This window comes from Lissotriton vulgaris, chromosome 9, assembly GCF_964263255.1.
Source record: "Lissotriton vulgaris chromosome 9, aLisVul1.2, whole genome shotgun sequence".
In the NCBI taxonomy this organism is placed as follows: domain Eukaryota; kingdom Metazoa; phylum Chordata; class Amphibia; order Caudata; family Salamandridae; genus Lissotriton; species Lissotriton vulgaris.
The window spans coordinates 119,412,131-119,434,422 of NC_141697.1; positions in this window are offsets into that span (position 1 = coordinate 119,412,131).

Consider the following 22,292-nt stretch of genomic DNA (forward strand, 5'->3'; position numbering starts at 1 on the left):
ATCTATATCGGTATTATCTATCTCTCTTTTATTTCTCCTTACAAGCACACTTCGCCTATCTAAGCGGTGATCCTTGTGATAATTAGAAGGGGCAAAATAGACTGGAGGGCACAGGAAGGACAGGTAGCAACGTCCAGCCCAACCTCGTGGAAGCCAAGTATAGGCATTTTCTCCACAAACAAAATATACATTAGGAGGGGTTAACAATGGAGGGCTGCTAAACGTACATAACTGATAAGTGTAATTACATCAGCTTTCTCCTACTGATATGTACCCTTCTCCCTAAACACAAAACGCAGAGGTACTATTCAGCATAGGCACTGGAATAGCCCTATCTTCAGTAACATTGCAGTCTTGAAAATATCGAAAATACTGAGTGAAATTAAACTCCACAAAATCCAAAATCTCATTTTTCAACCAAGTGGTATTTTCATGCGTGTATACATATTCATACATGCATTCAGATCTAAGGTTTCCTCTCCATTATTCCCTTCGGGGTTGAATCCTTGATGAATCTCAATATATTTTAAAATCATTTCATAATCCTTTTCCGAAAACTTTTTAGTGTCCACAGTATAATGCCTATACATCATTGAAAGTAATTTAAACCAAGCGTCACAACTCCCCAGATGGGACAAGGGTAGGGATATGAATAAATCATGCTTGTGCATAACAGATGATAAAAGACCACAAACCCAACAATTTGTGGTATTGGTGGCACTGAGTGTTTGATGAAGCATTTCAACAAATACATTTTTCACATAAGTCTGACGATGCCTTTATTTATGTGAGGCTAAAGTATGAAACATATGTTCCGGAGGTGGGGCAGTTGTTCCTAAAACAGTATGCATAGGGTGGCGTAATTCTAAGTAGATGAATACTCCCATCAATGTGAGTAGTAATATTGCTATAATAACTATAAATGCAATTTTAACTCGTTGGGTCGAACTAGAAAAGACAGGCATATATGCAGAGAAATAACGCGGTACAAAAGGACGCTCCTTTTCAGGAACGAAACAAGCAAAAGGATACATACTAACTAAAAGTCCAAAAATAAACTCGGGTGATGCAGTCCAACCTGCCAGAGGGTGCTTCTTTCCTGTGTCCGTTTAGAGCCTCACAGGCAGGCTCCTATCGTTCATCACAGATAATATCAAAACAAAACTTCTCAAGTTGGAGTTATGTTCTCACACAACCCTTGAAGAAAAGACAACCTGGGCCCCTTGAAACAAGAAATTCAGTCTTTCTTTCTGAACAGAGCAAGCAAATATTCAAGGCTCCCAGCACGTTCAGTCCAGTGTCTTACTCCTCGCCCCAGAAGCACATCTAACAGACATTTGTGGAACAGGTTGGTACCCTATCACTCAAGTCTCTCCCTACCTCCTACCATGTTCACCTGGGGTACCGCGTTGTTTTCTGGGCCGCAGGTTGTATCAAACATGGCCAGGCACTTCTTGATCAGCGAACAAAACAGAGGATGATAAATCCGGTGAAACAAGGGTACTGCAAGCCTCTCGTCTGACTGTAGCACAACAGAATCTGGGGCAATCACTTGTGCGGATGACAGAGCCCCTTCCGAGCCTAGAACCCCTTCTCCTATTACCTGGGCATCAGAAAAAGGGACAAAATTAGGAACTTGATATTTTCCTTGGTCAGAACCCCTTTTCGGATTTGCTGATCATATGGAAGCGGGAGAGGCAATTTTTTCAGATGTGACACATGGATCCAGTGTCGCTTGCCATTCACCTTTACTGCCGTCCACCTGGCCAACAAGACTTGAAATGGTTCAGACCAACGGGGATCCAAGCTGGATTTTCGCTGATAATTATGGACCAGAACCCACAGTCCTGGATCTAAGCGATGTTAGGGACCCTCCGGCAGGGGGTGCAAAACTGCTGTAACCTGTTGATGAATGGAACAGAGATCTTTAGTCAAAGCATACAGATAGTCTGTCAACATAGGATACTCTATATCCCGAAATGTTCTGGGTCTCGGGACGTCCCAAACATTAGCAGGGCGTCGAAAAATTACCTCATATGGAGATAAGCCAGAACGAGAATGTGGGGTAACCCGTATTGACATTAATGCCAGCCGTAAAGCATCTGGCCACTTCAATCCGGTACTTTCTTGAATTTTTGCTAATTTGAACTTCAGTATTCTATTATATTTCTCTACTAACCCAGCAGACTGGGGGTGTCAAGCATGGCCTTTTTGTTCAATTTGTAGTCCATTACAAATGTGACTGATGAATTCTGCTTTAAAGTGCCCCCCGTTATCACTCCAGATCACCCGAGGCATTCCATAGCGTGGGAAGTATTCCTTCACCAACGCTTTTGCCGTTGCCAATGCAGTATTTTCCTTGGTCAGGAAGGCTTCCACCCATTTACTGAAAGTGCACACCATAACCAGGACATATTTCAAATTATTTACGCGTTCCAGCTGGATATAATCCATTTGGAGCACCTCATAAGGCAAAGATTGTGGTGCGAAGTTTCCACTCAGAACAGGCTCCCTGCCCCCAGGATTATGTGGTAAGCAAATCATGCAAATTGCACCAAATGTGCAGCAGTCCTTGGAATATTGGGATTGTACCATACAGGATCTAATAATGCACAAATACCCTTTGCCCCAATATGAGCTGAACCATGTGCTATTGTCACCACCGCGTTCAAACCACCGCTGTTTTTCTGTCAAATCATTCCAACAATCGTCTGCATCTAATTTCCCCACTTTCTCTTTCCAATGAGCCAGCTCAATAGGGGTAGCTTCTTTCTGTATTTCTCAGACACTCTCCATGGTGTTATTTAACATCTCTGTTTCAGCCACCCACCTCGCAGAGCTATTCACAAACATTGAGGTTATTTTAGATGTCGCAGTTTCCTTAGCTACTTGATCAGCAAAGGCACTACCTTCACCCACTGCATCAACCACTGCCTTGTGTGCACTGCATTTAACTACAGCCACCATCTCTGGTAACGTCATTGCTGTCAGCAATCACAAAATCAAGGGGCCATGCTGTACTCGCTGACCATGGGAAGTGAGAAAACCTCTTTCGGCCCATAGTCGGCCGAAACTATGAGCCACGTGGAAGACGTACTGGCTGTTGGTGTAAATATTTACTCTCAATCCTTCACTTAACTCACAGGCCCGAAGTAATGCCACTAACTCATCTGCCTGTGCTGATTGATAGGGTACTCGAGAAGCCTCAACTACAGTGTGAAGAGTAGTTATCACATATGCAGCAGTTGTTGTGCCATCTGGTAATTTGAAACAAGAGCCATCGACATACAACTCCCCTAGAGGGTCAGATAGAGGATTGTCTGTCAGGTCTACCAGTCTCTTCGTCTCTTGCTCCGTCCGAAATATACAATCATGAACATCATTGTTCCTTTCATTCGAAGGGAGGGGAAGTAACGTGGCACATCGTTTAATCGTAATGTGGGGAGCAAACAAAGCCAATTTGTAACCTGTAAGACACGCAATCGTAGGGTGCTGGGTCTTTGTTTTGTTCAATAATGTAACCACAGCATGCGGTACCATCACTGTGAGATCAGTGTTCAGAACGAGCCCTTCCGACTGTCGAATAGCCACTACGACTGCGGCAGTAGCTCTTCAACAGCTAGGGAGTACTCTGGCAACGTTATACAACACCGCCGAGAAATAGGAACAAGGTCTCTGCTTACTACCAAATCCTTGTGTTAACACAGAAAGCGAGCAACCGTCCACCTCGTGTACATAAAGAACAAAAGGTTTTTGGTAGTCAGGGGTACCAAGAACGGGTGCCGAACAAAGCGCAGATGTCAAAGAGTCAAAAGCATTTTGGCAAGCATCAGTCCAGGGTAAAGGTTCATGCACATCTTTAGTTGTTAAATACAGGAGAGGTTTAGTTAGAAGGGAAAAATTAGGGATCCATTGGCGACAGTAAAAAGTTATGCCAAGAAATGCACGAACATCACGCTGAGTACAAGGTACAGACATATTAAAAATGGTATTCACACCATAAGGGGTTAGTCTCCTCCCCTCTTTCGACAGTAGATGACCTAGGTAGGTCACCTCCTGTCGACAATATTAGAATTTAGAAAGAGATACTTTATTGCCATTAGCCGCCATGTCGTAAATATTTAATTTACCGTCTTAATTTCTATGCAGGTAAGTACTTAATCAATAATAACTCAATCGGAAAGAAAAAAACAGAGTCCGTGGTGTTAGAGTTCTTAGGGGTTTTATTCCTCAAAAAGGAATCGTTCTAGAACTGGATATCATGTTCCTGCAACCACGAGGGTTCAGGAAGGGATAGAGCAATATTTTATTGACAATACATAGCTTATATACTTAAATCACATCATAGAAACCAATATAGTAGGCGTAACAGCTGAGAGAAGACAAGATAACAGCATTCACGTGGTAGTGATACGTAATCAGAAGGCGTGAACTAGGCGTGAACCAGAGGTGTGTGCTAGAAACGTCACATGTAAGTGTCACGAGTGGGTGGCACAAAGCAGAAATGTTGCAATGTCAGCAGAAATCTGAGGCTTGGATGCGCGCGCAGCTGCATGACGTGTGATTGACGTGGAAACTGGAGGGTGCAAGGAACTTGACATTTACACTGGCGGAAAGAGACAGAAGTCTGGCATGTCAGATCAACTCGTACTTCTATCATATCTGATATCTGATGTTTGGGAACCATATTATCTAAACGGAAAAGGTCTCTGGGGCAGAAGCTATTCTATACTGACTGTGAGTGCGTGTATAAGCGCCTAAGTGTCTACATGAGAATGCGAGGGGCATGGGCCTTCCATGGTAACAGGGGCTATGAATTACTTGCACGGAGACAGTGAGGCCGGCCCTTCTGCTCTGCAGCTGGGAGGATGTTTACTTAAACTAGTAGGCAGGAATGTATTTTCGAGGAGCGGAACAGATAATTCGAAGGTTGAAGTCAGTCTTGGCAGGCAGCAGGCTGAGCTGAGCGCGGTGGGCCGCGCTGGAAGTAAGTCAGAGGTCACGGGTACAGAGACAGCCTGGGCTGAGGCTTTCAGAGTCAGAAGCCAGGAAAAAGGCTCGATGGCAAAATTCAGGGCCTACTTTGCCAGAGCTGAAAAACGTGTAAAGTACACTACAAAAAGACGTTGGCATAGCATACTTAGGAACGGACTATTCAACCCATTCAGGGTGGGTCTGAAAGAGGACATGTTAACGTTGGACGCAAATGTATTTGCGTCTTCATAGCTGGCTCAGGAGGGAAGTTACATGCACTTTAAGCTGGTACATGGAGACGGTGGGGTACACGATAGGGAACACAACTTGACCATAAAATTTATATTTCCTCAGCCAAATGAGACAATAATTGTACAGTGGCTTCCTTGCAACCTTCCTCAGTATCAGAAGCCACTAACAGATCATTGACGTATTGCAAAAGCACATTACCAGGGGGCAGAACCAAATCATCCAACAATGTTTTCAAAGCTTGACTATAAATACTAGGACTCTCCGTGTACCCCTGTGGAGCGCAACAACACCGGAAGCTGCGACCAGATAATGAGAAGCCGAAAATATGACGGCTATCAGGATGTTTCGGAGTGCTAAAGAAAGCATTCTTTAAATGGATCATAGAGAAATATTTAGTAGTGGGGGGATCATAGTGAGGATAGTAGTGATGTCAGAAACCACAGGGTATTGGGGCACCACTATTTTATTAATTGCACGCAAATCAATCACAAAATCATAAGTATCAACATAGTCAGATCATTTCCAACAGGGTCTTTTTTAAGATCAGGAAAATGGGGCTGTTGCATACGTTAGCAGCCGTCTCTTCCACTTCACCCTTTTTGATCAAATCTTTTGATGATGGAGAGCAAGGCTTTCTTGCCTGCCGGAGAAATTTTGTACTGAGGTATACGTGGAAGCCGAGCATTTTGCTTCAAAGTAATATAAACAGGCGGAATCCTTAATAATCCTACATCTGTGTCTTCAGTGGCCCACAGCGTCGCTGGAATAGCAGCAAACTCAGGAGGGAGGGGTTCATTTTTGGTGAAACACTGCAAAGTATGCGTGCCAAGGGGAGTGATAGTCAAATAAACACCGTCAGGCGAATAATGAACTTTTGCATGTCATTTCTTAAACAAATCTAAGCCCAATAAATTTTCACCACCATGGGAAGTCAAAAGAAACAGGGAGTCTACCGTTACTGGACCAATTGTAAACGGAATAGGTTTGGAAATGGGGCTCACCACCGGAATTCCCAAGAATCCCACCGAAACATTATTTTGCCAGGACAGAGCTGCCCAAAGGACCAGAGAACGAGAAATAGAACTATTCACCGCATCCGTATCAACTAAAAACTTTTCAGACATCCCCATCAAATGCGCCTTTACATAAGGACCTTGTTGATCAATGGGTACTGACACCTGGCCCCCACTCTGTCCCTGGCTGTCCTATGTATAGGCATACCCTACGGTTGCATCCATCCTAAAGTCCTAAGTATAGTACTGCATACCTCTCAGATTGACGAAATAATTATTTTCTGATCCAACGTGTGTCACCTCCTCTCCTCGCATATCACTGCGATCCACACCACCTCAACCTCTTCTGCCTCCTCTCATAGCCCCATTCTGAGCCAGCAACAATGGGCACTGAATTTGCCAATGCCCTTCCTCCTTACAGAATGCGCACTGGTTTATCCCCAGAACAACAGCAGGCCCTCCACCTCGTCCGGTTCCCGCCCCGCTCGGGACCAACCCTCTACCTCCTCGTTCTCTGCCTTGTCCTCGAACGACCTGTTGCAACAACACCCGTGTCTTAAGATCGTTTGTTTTCTTTTCTGTCTTGTCCTTACTCTCATTTTCTCTATGTTCATAATATTGGGCAATACTCAATATCACCGAAGGCGTAGACGTGGTCCAGGTGCTTTCAGCTGCCTGTAGCCAGGCAGTGACTTCTGGCAACAAATTAGTCACAAAACGATTAACAAATAATCGTATACCGCCTTCCAATGATAAATCCTGTCCACTAAAATCAATGAATACACCTTCAAATCTAGTGAAGAAATCAGAAACACTTTCATCTTTCTTCTGCTCACATGCTGTCAATTTATCCCAATCTACCTTATGAGGCGGAATTAAGGAATGCTTGTAAGTAATAATACGGCCAGGTAACACCAATAGTTCAGGTTTTGGTTTATCACCAGGCTTACGTTCCTTATCCCAATCTTTTATCTGATCCCATGTTCCGTCTAACTCTTGAACACGGTCCTGATGATGCACCTGACGCTATACATCAACAGGGACTAACAATGCAAAAATTAGCTCTATGTCAGCTAGGGTCATAACGGCTGAGGAGGCCGCCTCTGTGAGTTCTTTATAATAAGCCGTGGGATCATTTCAGGGGTCAGGTGGTTGTGATTTTAGTGAGAGGACTTCACTCCTCTTCCAGGGGGTGTAAACCCATTGTTCCTGCACTCATGCCTCTACACGAGGTCTAGTCACCACATTCTGATCATTTTGAAATTCCGGTATTTCAGGGTGAAAGATGGGATAGACTTCTCGCATTGGATACTGAGAGTCCCACAAGGGAGATTTTTGATGCATCCGTTCTCGATAACTTAATAAAGCCTCAACATTTTCGTACACTTCCTCTCGTCTAAGTTCAGACTTATAAGCCCTCTCCCAAATATCATACATCACTTGGGGGGCCATCCCTCCGGCAAAACAGTGTTCCCATAAAGTAATGACATGTGGCCATGTGTTCCAGAGCATGTTGCTGCATAACAGGCTCAAAGTCTCGAAGCTTGCTCCATATATCAGTTACAGTATAAATATGCTGTCGCATCCACTGAGATGACTGATTTTCAATCATCTGTTTCTCATTTAGTAATACAGTCGAAGGAGTAAACAACTTTCGTGTGTCGAAATCACCTGGCGCACGAGCTGGAGTTGAAACAGCTAGGAATGGGGTCGTGCTTGCGGATTGAGAAGCCCACGCAAGGGTAGGGGAAGACAAAACAGCTGTGGACATAACAGAAGATGGCAATGTAACAGACCATAAGGGAGCTGTCTCAGTCACAGAGGGAGATAAAACAGAAGACGTTCCCGGAGAGACAGGGGAAGAGGAAACAACAGGGGCAGAAGCCAAAGGGACCTGTACTGGAGTTGGGGGAACAACGGGATATATACGTTGTGGAGCATAAGGGGGAGGTGGACAAGTATCCGATAAATCCTCCATCTTATCCTCCGCTTCAGTCCTAGCCACATAGGTCTTATCCACTTGTAATCTAAATTGCCTATCTGCACAATCAATTCCCTATTCGGTTTGAGCTTTATCATAAGCAATGGCTTCCCTTCACTCTGTATAATTTCTCCTCCCACATACGTCTACGCTTTGCTTCTTCCTGCCATATATTTAGGGAATCAAACATTGACTGTCGACTACGTTTGGAAAACAATCGATCCTGCTGGAAATTTATCTTTTTCTCATCAAAAGACACGGTTAAGGGCCATTGTAACTCCACATTTTCCTTAGTATATTTATGCCATAGTGTGTTAAACAAGATAGGTGTAATACCATGCTTTACATACATATCATAACTCGGGCTGCCCTCAGGTGGGGCCGGTTGACTTTCAGCCAATCGCATATCATTAGGGCGACAACAACATCCAAAACAACTCAATTTGCTAATACACGGCATAGTGATTGTTGTCACGTATTCCTCATTCAATCATGAAAATGTACCTTCGAACATGGCCATGTTCAAACATTCAAAACATATTCAATCTCACTCTTATTCAGACATACACACAGCAATGATATATGTACATACAAAAATTTTCAGAACAACATGCCTCTTTTCTGTTTCTTCCAAACAAAGAACCGAGCCCGCCGACTCCTGTTCATGGAGAATCAATCAATTCAGATTCCAGACAAACAGATACCAAAATCAAGCAGTCCAAAGATACCAAGATGATGAGTACAGGCCTCAGCAAGGCCCGTGAGTGCGAAAGGGTTCGCCCTTCTGTACGCAAAGTCCTCAGACTACATATGAAATTGGCACGGAAACTGGAAATACAAAAACATAGTTTAATAAACCTTTAAAGGTGGTACTACAGCCCACACAACACTCTACAGTATTGTACAAGGTAGCACAAAGAACTCGGGCATGCGGTCCCCTTTCATACACAAAGAAGGGGCTCATAAGTGGGCGGTTACAGCTCAAAAGCATGATTTACAACCATATATGGTCATTTCTTAAACATGATTGATACATGGGTGGAGTTAACAGTTCATGAAACCCACGAATGCACATTCCAATCCCCTCTAAGAAGAAACAGATGTTACATGTACTGAGCATGCGCTAGGCAAGCTGGAACTATTTATAACCTGTTGCTGGGCAAACTCCAGGGGTGATGGTCAGTGAAGTAGGACTTGCCTCGTGGCGAGCACATGGCGAGGTGTAGCATACAAGATGGACGCCAGAGAACAAAATGGAGTCCGGCCATATTTTAAAGTATGAGCGGGAAAACTAGAATGAAGACACAATAGCATGTCTTCAGCAAATGCTTAACCTTATTGCTGTTTTATTTACAACAAAGAGACCGTTGGACAGGTATAACCACAGACTGTCCTACAGACCATCCTGTAGTCTTCCTGGTTCACCCCTGGGACTATTCTGACTAAGCCTGCTTCCTTAGCACCGCTTCAGATGTGTCCCCAAGGCTACCCAGGTACAACCACAGGCCTTTCCGAGACCAGTCCGGCCGGGTGCGTCCCACACGAGCCACACCAGGGCGTCCGATAAGCGTCTCTATTGCTCACAAAACAAGTCCGTGGAGCGTGTACCCGTGCAGCCACAATACTGCCCCGTCAGACCCCCAAGATTCTCCGTGGTACACTGACCACCAAATCCTAAAAAGTTAACTGCTTCAAAAGCACTGCTCAACAGCGTGTTCCAAAAGTCATCAAAAACAATCCACTCACCTGGTGCACGCAGGTACACTTGCGTATTCTTCACTGCAAACTCCTGAAGACCAGCACCGTCAGCTCCTAGGTTATGCCCGTAGGACTCCGGCGAAGGGTCACTAGCAGCTGGGGCACTCTGATCGTGAAAGCGGAGTAAGTCCAAAAAACATTAATTTCCGGTCCGTCCACCCGCTCGAGCAGAGTTCCCCTTTCTTTGTCCTTTCTACCCGATTCCTGAGGATGACCCTATCTCAGAGTCCCACCAGAGTGGCCAACTGAAGTATTACAAAAAATAACATAGAGTGCTATACCTACCAATAGCCCCAATCCCATTACCAAAGGATCAGTCAGTTGGCAGTGAAGAAAGTTCAATTGTTTTATTAAGCAAAATACTCTTTAGAGGAGCCACTCCAACCCTCACCCATCAGGTGCGCGGAGAAGTCTGTTGGCTCGCATTCAAACCTAAGGCTATATACTTTTCAGTTCAACACATATAATCACTGTAAAAGAAAAAACACCAGTTGGCCTTCGAGCTCCAGGGAAAGACCATATATGGCACATATGATTAGTTTCAAACCTTAACTATTTATTACTGGGAAGGTCAGGAGGGGCGGATCCCTTTCGTCTTGGTGCCCGGGAGTGTAGGCAAGGCGCCTCCAAGAATGCGCTTATTGCACCCAAAGCCAGATGCGACCTTGAGTCCCAGAACAGTTGAGTAGGTAGCCTACGTTCAGCTGCTCCCAGTAATTCAGCTGAACTGGGGCTTGACAACTGCCGGAGACTAACACGTGATCACAGCCCATGTTCGAGGATAGGTTCAGAAAATGGCGTCTGTATGGTTCTCGGCCTACTCTATTAGCAGTAAAAATGCAAGGAGCGAATAAACGTTTTCCTCCCTGCAAATGCATATAAATAAATATAAATAAATAGGTCAGATACTCCTTATGCATGGGAAATCTATTTTTTGTATCCCTCAATACCACTGAACAGGCACTGGATTCTGGAATAATGGACCAGTTGCCTCCCAGGAAAAGGAGCAGTAGGGTTAAGGCAGTGCCTACCCCCTGCCTCAGAGTGAGGATCAGCCTTCTGAGGAAGCTGATTGTGAGCCTGAAGAATGAACTGTCCTTGAAGAACTTGAACCTGATCAGGTTGAGTTTCTTGGGAGAGGGGCCCTTTCAGGTCAGATCTGAGGTAGATGCAGTTGGACTGCCCTTCTCCTTAACCCCTCACACAGCAATCTGCTGCTGAGGCTGCAGGGACTGCTAGCGGTAAAGTATATTGGGATGAAGGGCTCCTGTATTCAGAGAGTAGAGACCCCAAACCTGGTGCTTCCAGGAGGTTGGTCATACCTTTCATTCAGGGGCTTCCTTTTGATACTAGCCCATGATATTCCTCTTGCAGGACATCTTGGCCAGAACAAGACTTGGGACAGGCTTGTCCCTCACTTTCACTGGCCCCACATGTCAGAAGACACAAAGGAGTTTTGTCGCTACTGTGTAACCTGGCAAGTCAGTGGCAGAGCAGTGCCTGTGGTGTGGTTCCCTTTGAAAGAGTGGGGATTGATATTGTTGGACCAATGGATCCTCAGACAGCATCTGGGCACAGGTTTATCCTGGCGGTAGTGTATCATGCCGCCATGTACCCAGAAGCTATATCCCTTAGGACCACTACAGCACATGTTGTAGCAGGAGCCCTCTTGGCAGTTTTCTAAAGGGTGGGTTTCCCTAAGGAGGTTGTATCAGACAGAGGTGCAAACTGTATGTCTAGTTACTCAACTGCAATGTGGAAGGAGTGTGGAGTGAACTACAAGTTCACCACACCCTATTATCCACAGCGCAATGGACTAGTTGAAAGATTTGCACAACACACAAGGTGATGGACGGAATGTTGCACATTGGCAAAACATTCACCCCCTGTCACAGATCTGGGTTTAATCCATCGTTATTTTGCTCACCACGCCACCCCTGTTCAGACATGGCCATATGCAAATCAGTCTTGACCCTGTGCCTCATGGGAACTGTCCAGACCAAACTGCCAAGCCATGTCTTCCCTAGACCGGAATCAAGCATCCTAGGACCAGTTTCTGGCTATCAGCCTTCTTCAGCCAGGATAGCTTGACTCCAGTGGCGCAGTGAGCACAGGACCCACTTCTGGAAATACCCTTCCCACATAGGGTGAACAGCAAAACACACAAGGTGATGGACGGAATGTTGCACATTGGCAAAACATTTACCCCCAGTCACAGATCTGGGTTTAATCCATCTGTATTTTGCTCACGCCACCCCAGTTCAAACATGGCCACCCCAGTTCAAACATGGCTATATGCAAATCAGTCTTGACCCTGTGCCTCATGGGAACATTCCAGACTGAACTGCCAAGCCATGTCTTCCCTGGACTAGAATCAAGCATCCTAGGACCGGTTTCTGGCTATCAGCCGTCTTCAGCCAGGATACCTTGGCATAGGTGCACCCAAGGCCTACCAGGGGCTGCAGTATGTATTGTGCCACCCCTGGTTAGCCTTCCAAATTGACACCACAGGTCTGCAATTGCAGCCTGGGTAAGATATAGTATAGATAGTATACCTATATCTATATCTATATATATATATCTTCACACGCCGGTTCCTAGTTTCCCGGCCATTTAGCGCTCGATGTGGGTGCGTTCCCTACGGCAGACCCTCGCCGTTAATTATTTCACACTCCTCTGCCGTTTGGATGAAAGTAATGGGCGCACTCCCTCTGAGTTCCACAAATAGATTTATTTAAATCTCTTCAGCAATGAAAACAACACGATCTACGCGTTTCAGTGCTCGTAGCACCTTGCTCACGATCGTGTTGTTTTCATTGCTGAAGAGATTTAAATAAATCTATTTGTGGAACTCAGAGGGAGTGCGCCCATTACTTTCGTCCAAACGGCGGAGGAGTGTGAAAAAACTATATATATATATATATATATATATATATATATATATATATATATATATATATATATATATATATATATATATATGACAAATATGACAAACAAGTCCTTGAGAAGCAGCTTGCCAGGGCAAAGTCTCCACCCAACGCTTCTTACCAGGAACGGACCACAACGAAAGGTAGTTCTTTTAAAGTGCAGTTTTTATTTCCACCAACATGACGCGTTTCGACTAGGTTACCCCAGTCTTGATCACATAACATGCTTGAAAAGCCCACGCCCTTAAATACCTCGTGGCTACAATAATGACACTCCCAATAGGGTATAGAAATAGAGAGCAGACTATGATTTTCAAAATGTTAAGTAAACAAACAATGTTTTAAAAATCAATTGTAAATATCATTCAAAAATCAATTGTAAATATCATTCCAAATATCATTTAAAGAAATCCAGGGCAAGTGCCCTAACCAACTATAAACGCCCGCAAATACCTATTTCACCTAAGAATTAACATACCGAGGAGGATAACAAAGGAGCCCACAAAAAGGTACACCCAAAGTGAAAGGACTAAAATGTAAAAATTATCACAATATTAGTCCCCAAACAAATTTCATTTACAATCAGATGAGCAGATGCGAATATTTCAAAAATACAGCAGAACATGATGTCATAGGCTAATCGATACAAATTATTGGAAAATTTGCAATGATACAAGTATAAAATTGTATCTAGTCGTCTTATAACGTCTGTAATATAAACATCATAAATAGAGAATGTAGAACACAATAAACATTTATATAAATGTGGCCAATTCATAACACCCCTGCCAGAGAATTATCAGTAAAACTAAGAACCCAGTTAAACCAATAAGAAACTCCAAAACTTTGAGTAAAATGCATATAGCCAATAAATACAATAAATATTACATTAAAGTGCCCAAAACTAAATAATGATATATATACACATAAGCATTCAAATATGGACAGAACTCCAAATTTCATTATTACTAAAAATCCATTGAATAAAAAGCAGCTTCATAAAGGATAGTATTTCATCATATAAGTAAAAAATATATATAAAAGAAACATCACCAAATTGGTTATAAACCTGCAGACTATATTAAACAATTTAGAGAAAGTTGACTAAATCCTCCCCAGTACATATATATTTATATACTGTATATAAATATATTCCCAACTTGTTTCTTCACCAGCCGTTGCTCCTCTTTGATACGGGTGCTTTCTCGGCGCGTGGTGCAACGCGCAATCGTGTACACAACTCCGGTCTTGTATTTCCACAAAACACTATCAGAGAGACACAAAAAAGCAATCCAGGGGGGTTAAGTTATATATTATTTAATAAACGCTTCAGCAAGCAAGTTGACAAACACGTTTCAGCATTCCCGCCTTCATCAGTGTCAACAAAAACTTTACGCATTCGTGTTTAAATCATAAACAGTGCAGTCCAATCAATAGACATAGAAAGTCAATTTTACATTAGCTTAAAACAAATCATAACAATCGACGATGGACTGATCATGGCGGCCATCTTATAGTGGTGTATTTACTTTCACCAATACATTTGTGTCTCGCTTCAGCGCCATACATAATTTCAATTAAATTCATACTTTGTATTTGGATAGCGAAACAACTGTGGTGCGTTATGTGCAGAAAATTAATAAAACATTAAATGATGCCTATTAATTCACTTTTGTAAGCTGTTACAAAATTGTTGTAGGGTAACATTCCTAACAACCAGCTATTTAGCTGTGTGCATCTCTAAATATGCCTGGTTGTCCATCTGTCGATCATATTTAAATGTGCCCTGAATGGGCTTTTTTGCTGCAGTAGAGTACTGAGTCATGGATGATAATATAAAACTCCTTTTGGAATACATAGCTTCCTTGGGGGAGAATTAGAAGTTGAGCAAAATCACCAGATATATGGAGCATAGAACCTCAGTATTGTGGTGTCTGCTATGGCACTATTGACCTATATAAACCCACATCTCTTCCTCATTGTTAAGTCCCTTTGGGGCCTTTGTTTGCAATTTAATGAGGTACTTTGATTCTAATGTTCGGAGCTTCCTCACATTATCTCCACCTCTTTCTGATCTTACCATCTAGTCTAGGCAGAAAAATGTGAGGAGATTACTGTTGCTTTTGTGTTCCCTTTCGAAGTGGCCAGCTACCGGGTAGCTGGGGTCCTTGTTTGTGATCGCCCTCATGTGTTCCAAGATTCTCATTTTGGTGGACTTGATGGTACTCCCCACATAATTTTTGCCACAAGGGCACGTTAGACAATAGATGGTATATTCCGAATTGCAATTTAACAATTTGGTTATAGGTGTTTAGTTTTTTTGCCGGGATGGGGTACATTTTTACTTTGGTGCTATTTTTGCACGCCTTACGCCTCATACAGGGGAAGAATCCTGTTACCAGGATCACTTTCTTCTTTTTGGAGGCATTATAATGACTGTCCACCAGATGGTCTTTTAACGAGTTTCCTCTCCTGTAAGTGATCAGGGGGTGTCCGGGAAGCAGTTTTCCTACCACATTGTCTGATTTAATTATTGTCCAATTTTTTCTCAAAATTTGATAAATGTTAGACCATTTTTCAGTATGGTTGCTTATTAGTCTAATTTTTTATCCTCAGACTTAACTTTATCTTGTAGTAGCTTATTTCTTTCTTTTTCATTACGCCTTAGTTCAGCGTTCTCTAAGAATCATTTGCAGTATCCTCTTTTGTTAAATCTCTCTTTAGCCTGAGCTATAGCTTTATCACATTCCGTTTTAGTTGAGCAATTCCTTTTCATTCTCAGAAATTCTCCTACTGGGATATTTTTCACAACTCTTTTGGGGTGGCTACTCTCCGCGTGCAGGATGGTATTTCCCGCTGTGGCCTTGCGATACAGTGCAGTCACAATTTTATCATCTGAGACATAGACTCTTAGATCCAAATAAACTACCTCCTTGGCACTGATACAACCTGTAAATCGTAGGTTTAAATCATTCTCATTAAGGAATTTTATGTAGTTCTCGGCCTCGCTCCTTGGACCACGCCACACAATGAAAATATCATTGATGTAACGCGTCCAAAGAGCAATTTTGTCCACCCACCGTACGTTCCCCCCCCCGCCCAGGCCACGGGCTTCTCCCACCAGCCAACAAAAAGATTTGCGTAGCTGGGGGCGAAGCACGTGCCCATTGCGGTACCTTGTCTATGCAGGTATAGTTGTCCTGAAAATTTAAAGATGTTGTTATGAAGACAAAACCTAGCAAATTCCATCAGCATTTGATTGTGTTTACGGAACTTCAGGGGTCTTTTATCACAGAAGAATTTCATGGCATACAGGCCCTTCTCATGGTCTATCGAGTTGTAGAGACTCGTTATGTCTAAGGTTATCAAAAGCATTTCTTCCTCCCAACAGGTACCAGCTATGATGCGTAGAAAATCTTTAGTGTCCATTAAATACGAGTTCAAATCTTTTACCAGTGGAGATATAAAATGATCGATATAAATCAAGGTGTTCTCCAAAAGACTCTTGTTGGATGAGACAATGGGTCTTCCTGGCGGCCATATTTTATTCTTGTGGACTTTTGGCAGATGATAAAAAGTTGCCAACTCCGGATGGTCACATTTAATAAACTGCCAGTCTTCTTGGTCCAGTGTCCCTTCATCTCTCTATTTCGTGATCAGATCATTGAAATCTCCAATGCTGTTGAATTTTACCCTACAACAATTTTGTAACAGCTTGCAAAAGTGAATTAATAGGTATCACTTAATGTTTTATTAATTTTCTGTACATAACGCACCACAGTTGTTTCGCTATACAAATACAAAGTATGAATTTAATTGAATTTAATTGAAATGATGTATGGCGCTGTAGCGAGAACGAATCTATTGGTGAAAGTAAATACAGCACTATAAGATGGCCGCCGTGATCAGTCCATCGTTGATTGTTATGATTTGTTTTAAGCTCATGTAAAATTGACTTTCTATGTCTATTGATTGGACTGCACTGTTTATGATTTAAACATGAATGCGTAAAGTTTTTGTTGACACTGATGAAGGCGGGAACGCTGACACCCGTTTGTCAATTTGCTTGCTGAAGCGTTTATTAAATATTATATAGCTTGACCTCCCCCTGGATTGCTTTTTTGCGTGCTCTCGAATAGTTTTTGTGGAAATACAAGACTGGAGTTGTGTATATAAATATATATATATATATACATATATATATAGACACATATTAACCTATAATTCACTCCTAAGGCAGGCCATGACAATCGTGGATGCAGGGTGCTTGGTGGTGTGTGAGAGGGTGCCCTAGCATGAGCTAAGCCTGTCTGCCGCTTTCGGAACCATCTCCTTACAGCTGTTCTATGATATAGCCATACCATATACTCTTAAATGCATTATAATTGTTGCGGTTATTGCTAACTTTGGTTTGGCTTGATCAAAACATGATGTGTAAGGTGTCAAACACTTTGGAATACAACCCCCCGCTGCCAGTTCTGGCGGCGGGGGTAGCATTCCACCCTTCTAGAGGTAGAAGATATGTAGTTACTGGTAAAACCGGTTAAAGTTAAACAGAGTCTCAGCATCATAAAATGGATGCTGCTGCCACAGACACGAGTCTGTGGCAGCAGACTCGTGGCAGCAGACTCGTGGAAAGTCTGCTGCCACAGACTCGTGGAAAGGGGTGATAACACCCCTTTCCCTTCGTCCAGAAACTGGACGAAGGGAAAGGGGTGTTATCACCCCCTCCCCAGGTCCTCCGTTAGGTGGGACCTTAGAGTTAGTCCTACTCCTAAACTTACTATAAGAATAGGATCCCAGTCCCTAGGACTTTAGATTAGCCTGCACAAAACTCTGCAACATATATCCTGGACCTTCGACATTCCATATCGACTGGAAGACGGAAGAATCTCCCTTTTGGTCAAGTAGTGCCCATCCTGTTCAAACAGGCACCAGGAAGCATTTTTGCCGGTCTGCATTTTTGAGGCGCCCGCCGGATCCCAAAGGATCTGCAACACAGGACATGGACTTTTAGACATCTCTGAAGCTGACCCGAGATCCCAGCAAAGCTGAGACCCGTAGCTGACACGAGAGACGTGGGACAGTAACTCCTGGACATCCTGCATTTTTGCAACTGCACCTACTTCCCAAAGTTTTCTGAAGTTGTGCATTGGGGTACCTGAAGCCTCTGCCCGAGCACCTTTTGCACCGAAGCTTAGAGGCCTACACTCCACGAGTGTCCTGTGGGCCCGCTGTGTGCATTTCTGCTTAAGGTCCCTTCGCGGATCCTAATCTGTTGGCTAGGTAGCCCCCTCAAAGGGTCATCTTTGATTTCTTGAGCTTTCCTGTTTTCTCCAGAAGGGTGTTTCACTCCTCTCCAAAGGCGGAGTCCCCCAGATCTTGCTGGTCTGCACTGAAGCCAATCTTATCATCTTGTGTGGATTGCTGTTGCCAAGGCTTGTTGGGTCCAATCTGGATTCTGACGCTGCAGCACTCGAGATCCTTTATGGGACAGCTCGAATGCAGCTCTTGGTTGTCATTGACGCCTTCTGGACCTTGTGGCTGAAGAGTCAAGTTTCACCTCTTTCACCCGAAAACACTCAACATTGGCTGGCATCTTCACACCGCCATCCTGGTCACTGGCAAGTGACCCAGACTCTGTCCCTTCTGCATTCAGGTTCTTCAGATCTTTGATCCACCCTGTGATCCAACCGGACACTTTTCCTCTGGTCGCCTGCAGCACTTCTTCGCAGCTCTCCATTGGAATTGACGACAAAACCCAACACCAAAAGACACCTATGCACCCGGCTTCCCTGGATGAGGTAACACTAGTACTACGGTGCTCCCGTTGGTCTTGACTCTCGAAGTGTCTAAGTTTAAAAGGGTTCCATCATAGTTAACCTAGAAGTGTCCTTAATCTTTAAAATTGTAACTTGTTCGTTCTCCATAGAAAGTCAATGGTGACCCGCTACTGTGTTTCGACACATTCCCCCGTGGGCCCCCTACAGCCTAACCTTTGGTGGTTCTAGGTAGCCCCAGCAGTACTACAGGCCCTAGGCCTGCTTTCTATTCCTCACGTGGTTCTTACACCACTATCTTAGTATATGGTTTGTGAGGCCCCGTGGCATAACGTATATTGTGCAACTTATCGTATGCTAATTAAGTTCCTTGTATTGTCCATTTACCTCTGACCTCATAAAGAGTCCAGAGGGGTTGTGTTTAGAATAAATACATATGTATTTGATATACACCTTGTGTGGTGTGCTTTCATTTGGTCATTCAAGAGATTATAATTGGTAAAACAACTTGCTTAACTCGCCTCTAAGTCTTAGCCTGAAGGCTGCTCTCCACAGCTACCACTAGGATAGCTTTCTTTAAGGTTAACTTTACAACCTACGATCAATAAGGGTCGTTTGGACTGGTGCAAGGTGCCCACTAGAATAGTGAATATTATATGCCAGGCCAACTTCTCACACTGAGGTGTAACATAGAACGCAGGCCTTTGTCCTTCCTGGGTACCAGAAAGCAGTGGGAATAGCAACCACGACTGACTTCTGGCACAGGGACCTGTTTGATAGCTCCCTTGGCCAAGAGAGCCACAACTTCCTGGTGCAGTAGGGCCATGTGATCCTCTGACATGCAATGGAGTGCTGGTGGCATGGAGGGAGGAGTAGTTTAGAAGAGGAGGGACTAGCCCCTTCGGACTATCTGCAAAACCCACCTGTCCAATGTGATGTCTGCCAGTGAGGGAGGTGATGGAGAATCCTGCCGCCCACTGGCCTCTGGTGGTCCGTAAAGGTCAGAATAGGAGGGTTTGGCAGCTGCTGCAAGGGGGTATAGGTGGCCTGGCCCATCCGCTGGCCCATAGACCTGCGTCGCTGGGTCCCACATACGCCGCTTTGCATAGACTGGGTAGCTTGCATGGCCCTGTGGCTCAATTGGCTGAACATGGAGGGGCAAGACTCCCGTAGCCTTGAAAGGGGCGAAAGGCAGGCTGCGTGGGGTGAGAGGTTGCTGAGAGGCCCAAGGATCTGGCTGTAGCCCTAGAGTCCTTAAAATGCTCAAGTGCCTTTTCACAGAACGGGCAAAGGCCATGAAAGGGCATGTCCAAAAGGTTGGATTGGGCATCCCCCGAAAAACCAGACATCCTCAACCAGGGGTAGCACCAAAAGGCTACCGACATGGAAACCGTTCTGCCCAGAGAATCGGCAGGTTCCAGCCCAAACTGAATGGTGAACTTAGCTGCATCTCGACTCTCTGCAACTGCGCAGGAGAGAATGGCCCGGCTTCCTCCGGGCACTGTGGCAACACTTGCACAACCGTTTCCCACACTGGATGGGTATAATGACCCAATGTGGAAAGTCAGCCCAATTTACTACCGATGCCCAGGCTGCTGGCGCAAGACGCCTCTTAGTTCCCATTCTGAATAGTTACCAAATAAAGAGACGGGCGCTGGAAGCAGGAACACAAGAACAGAGTTTTATTTCTCATGAGGAGAGCATGTCATTTCGGACACGAAACACAGTGTCTTTCGGGAGGTGCTCTAACAAGTTCTCTGAAACATCGCCTTTTATACATCACAAACATTCCTTATTACAATAATAACATTGTGAAGCAAGGAAAAGACATCCCGACCCCTCCCCGTTCTAGCGCAATCCAACATGTGGCTACAGTACAGGTCCTCACACCATACAATGGGAGGGGGCTATTGCTCAGCTGAGTGTTCCGCTGATTTCTTTGGAATGTGTGCGCCTGACCGATTCTCGGAGGGGTGGGGAGGGCATGATCAATAGTAGCTCTTTTGAAGAGGGACGAGTGCATACAGTGGTGGGCAATGAACTGTATCCTCAGGCGAAAGAGATGACCAGTGGTCCGTGCGGACAATCGGGCTCAGTGGAGGGGTCATCAAGGGAGGGGTATTCATAGGAAGAAGGGAGGTGATGGTCAGGCACGAGGTGTGATGCCCAGGGACAGAGTCGCACAGAGAGAGAGGTCTTATGACCCGTACATGAGAGAACGGGGGCAGTCAGGTACAGCTGGGGGGGGGGTTATGTCAGCTGAGGCGAAGGATGCTTCTTCGAGAGGAAATGGGGGGTTTGCGTGGGTCAAGCAGGAGGGTTGCTTTTCAGAGCAGGGTCGCGCAGAGGGAGAGGGTTTTATGGTCTATGCATGTGAGAGGGGGGGGGTGTTCAAATACGCGCAGGAGCGAAGCCGGGGATTCCAATGAGCGGGCAAAAAGGCCATGGTGCCTAAAATGGCTGTCATGTACATATGGGCACGGGCTTTTACTGGCGGAATGATGCGGTCAATATTTCACGGTATTCATGGTGCTTACATGGAGGGGAATGGGAAAAGGCAAATGAACGCCGCTTAGGTACATTAATTTTGCTAATTTCCACAGTCGCCGCTTTTACCATAAGCTAGTTCATTTCCTAATTAACGGGTGTACATATAAACATGTATCGTTGATGAAAACTTATCAATACTAGCAGATTGCATATAACCATGAGCAGTCGATGTGATTGGCAGAATGCAATACATAGAAATTTACATTTGTTGGGTTACTACAAGCCTAGGGTGCAGCATACTACACAGTATAAATGCTTCCGACTTTCTCATCAATGTACAGCTCTAAAGATGACCGACAAACATTTTGAAAACAATACCAAGTGGTTGAGGGAGGAATTCAGTCCAATATATCTTCGTCACAGTGTCTTTTTAGCAGCGAGCCATCACTGGTAGGCTCTCGTCCGTATCTTTTCGTTGGCGCTGTTGAGCACCGGCGGTGGAGCTATAGGTCCAGCTCGGATCTATCCTTACGCGTTGCAGGGTGCGGTCAGTCCTCTGCTGTTAGACCACAGTCCTGTTCCCTAACCAATCCTTTTGGTGGTGCCTTATGCTCGGCACCTATATTTCTTTTTACTTCCGTTTGCAAACCTCATTTCCACCTAAATGCTGTTTCTTCTTTCTGAGTCAAAAAGTCATGTGGAAAAAGAGGGGGTTGTTGGATAGTCGAGGGAAGAGAGGGCGGATTGGGATCAGATCTTTTCGGACACTTCCAAGGGACCAAGGGAGCAAAGGATAACGAGCAGGCAGGCCCATCAATAGGGCCCAAAAAAGGGGGCGAAGACTTCAGGCACACGTGGGTTAGCAGACTGAGGGCTTCAGGGCAGCCCGTCAACTTTTAATTTTCCACGTTTGAGATTGCTGTCTCGTCCCGTATCTTGTTGCTCTGCAGCTCCACCTTTGGTCGAGGTCACATGTGTCTCAAGATCTGCAGCCAGGCTGTACGTCACGTCCGACCCTTCTCCTCCGGTGATCGTATATCTTTGAATAGGTACAAAACAAGCTTTAGAGAACTGGCAGGAGAAGACATTTATGCATGTGAATTCCTCCTTCAAT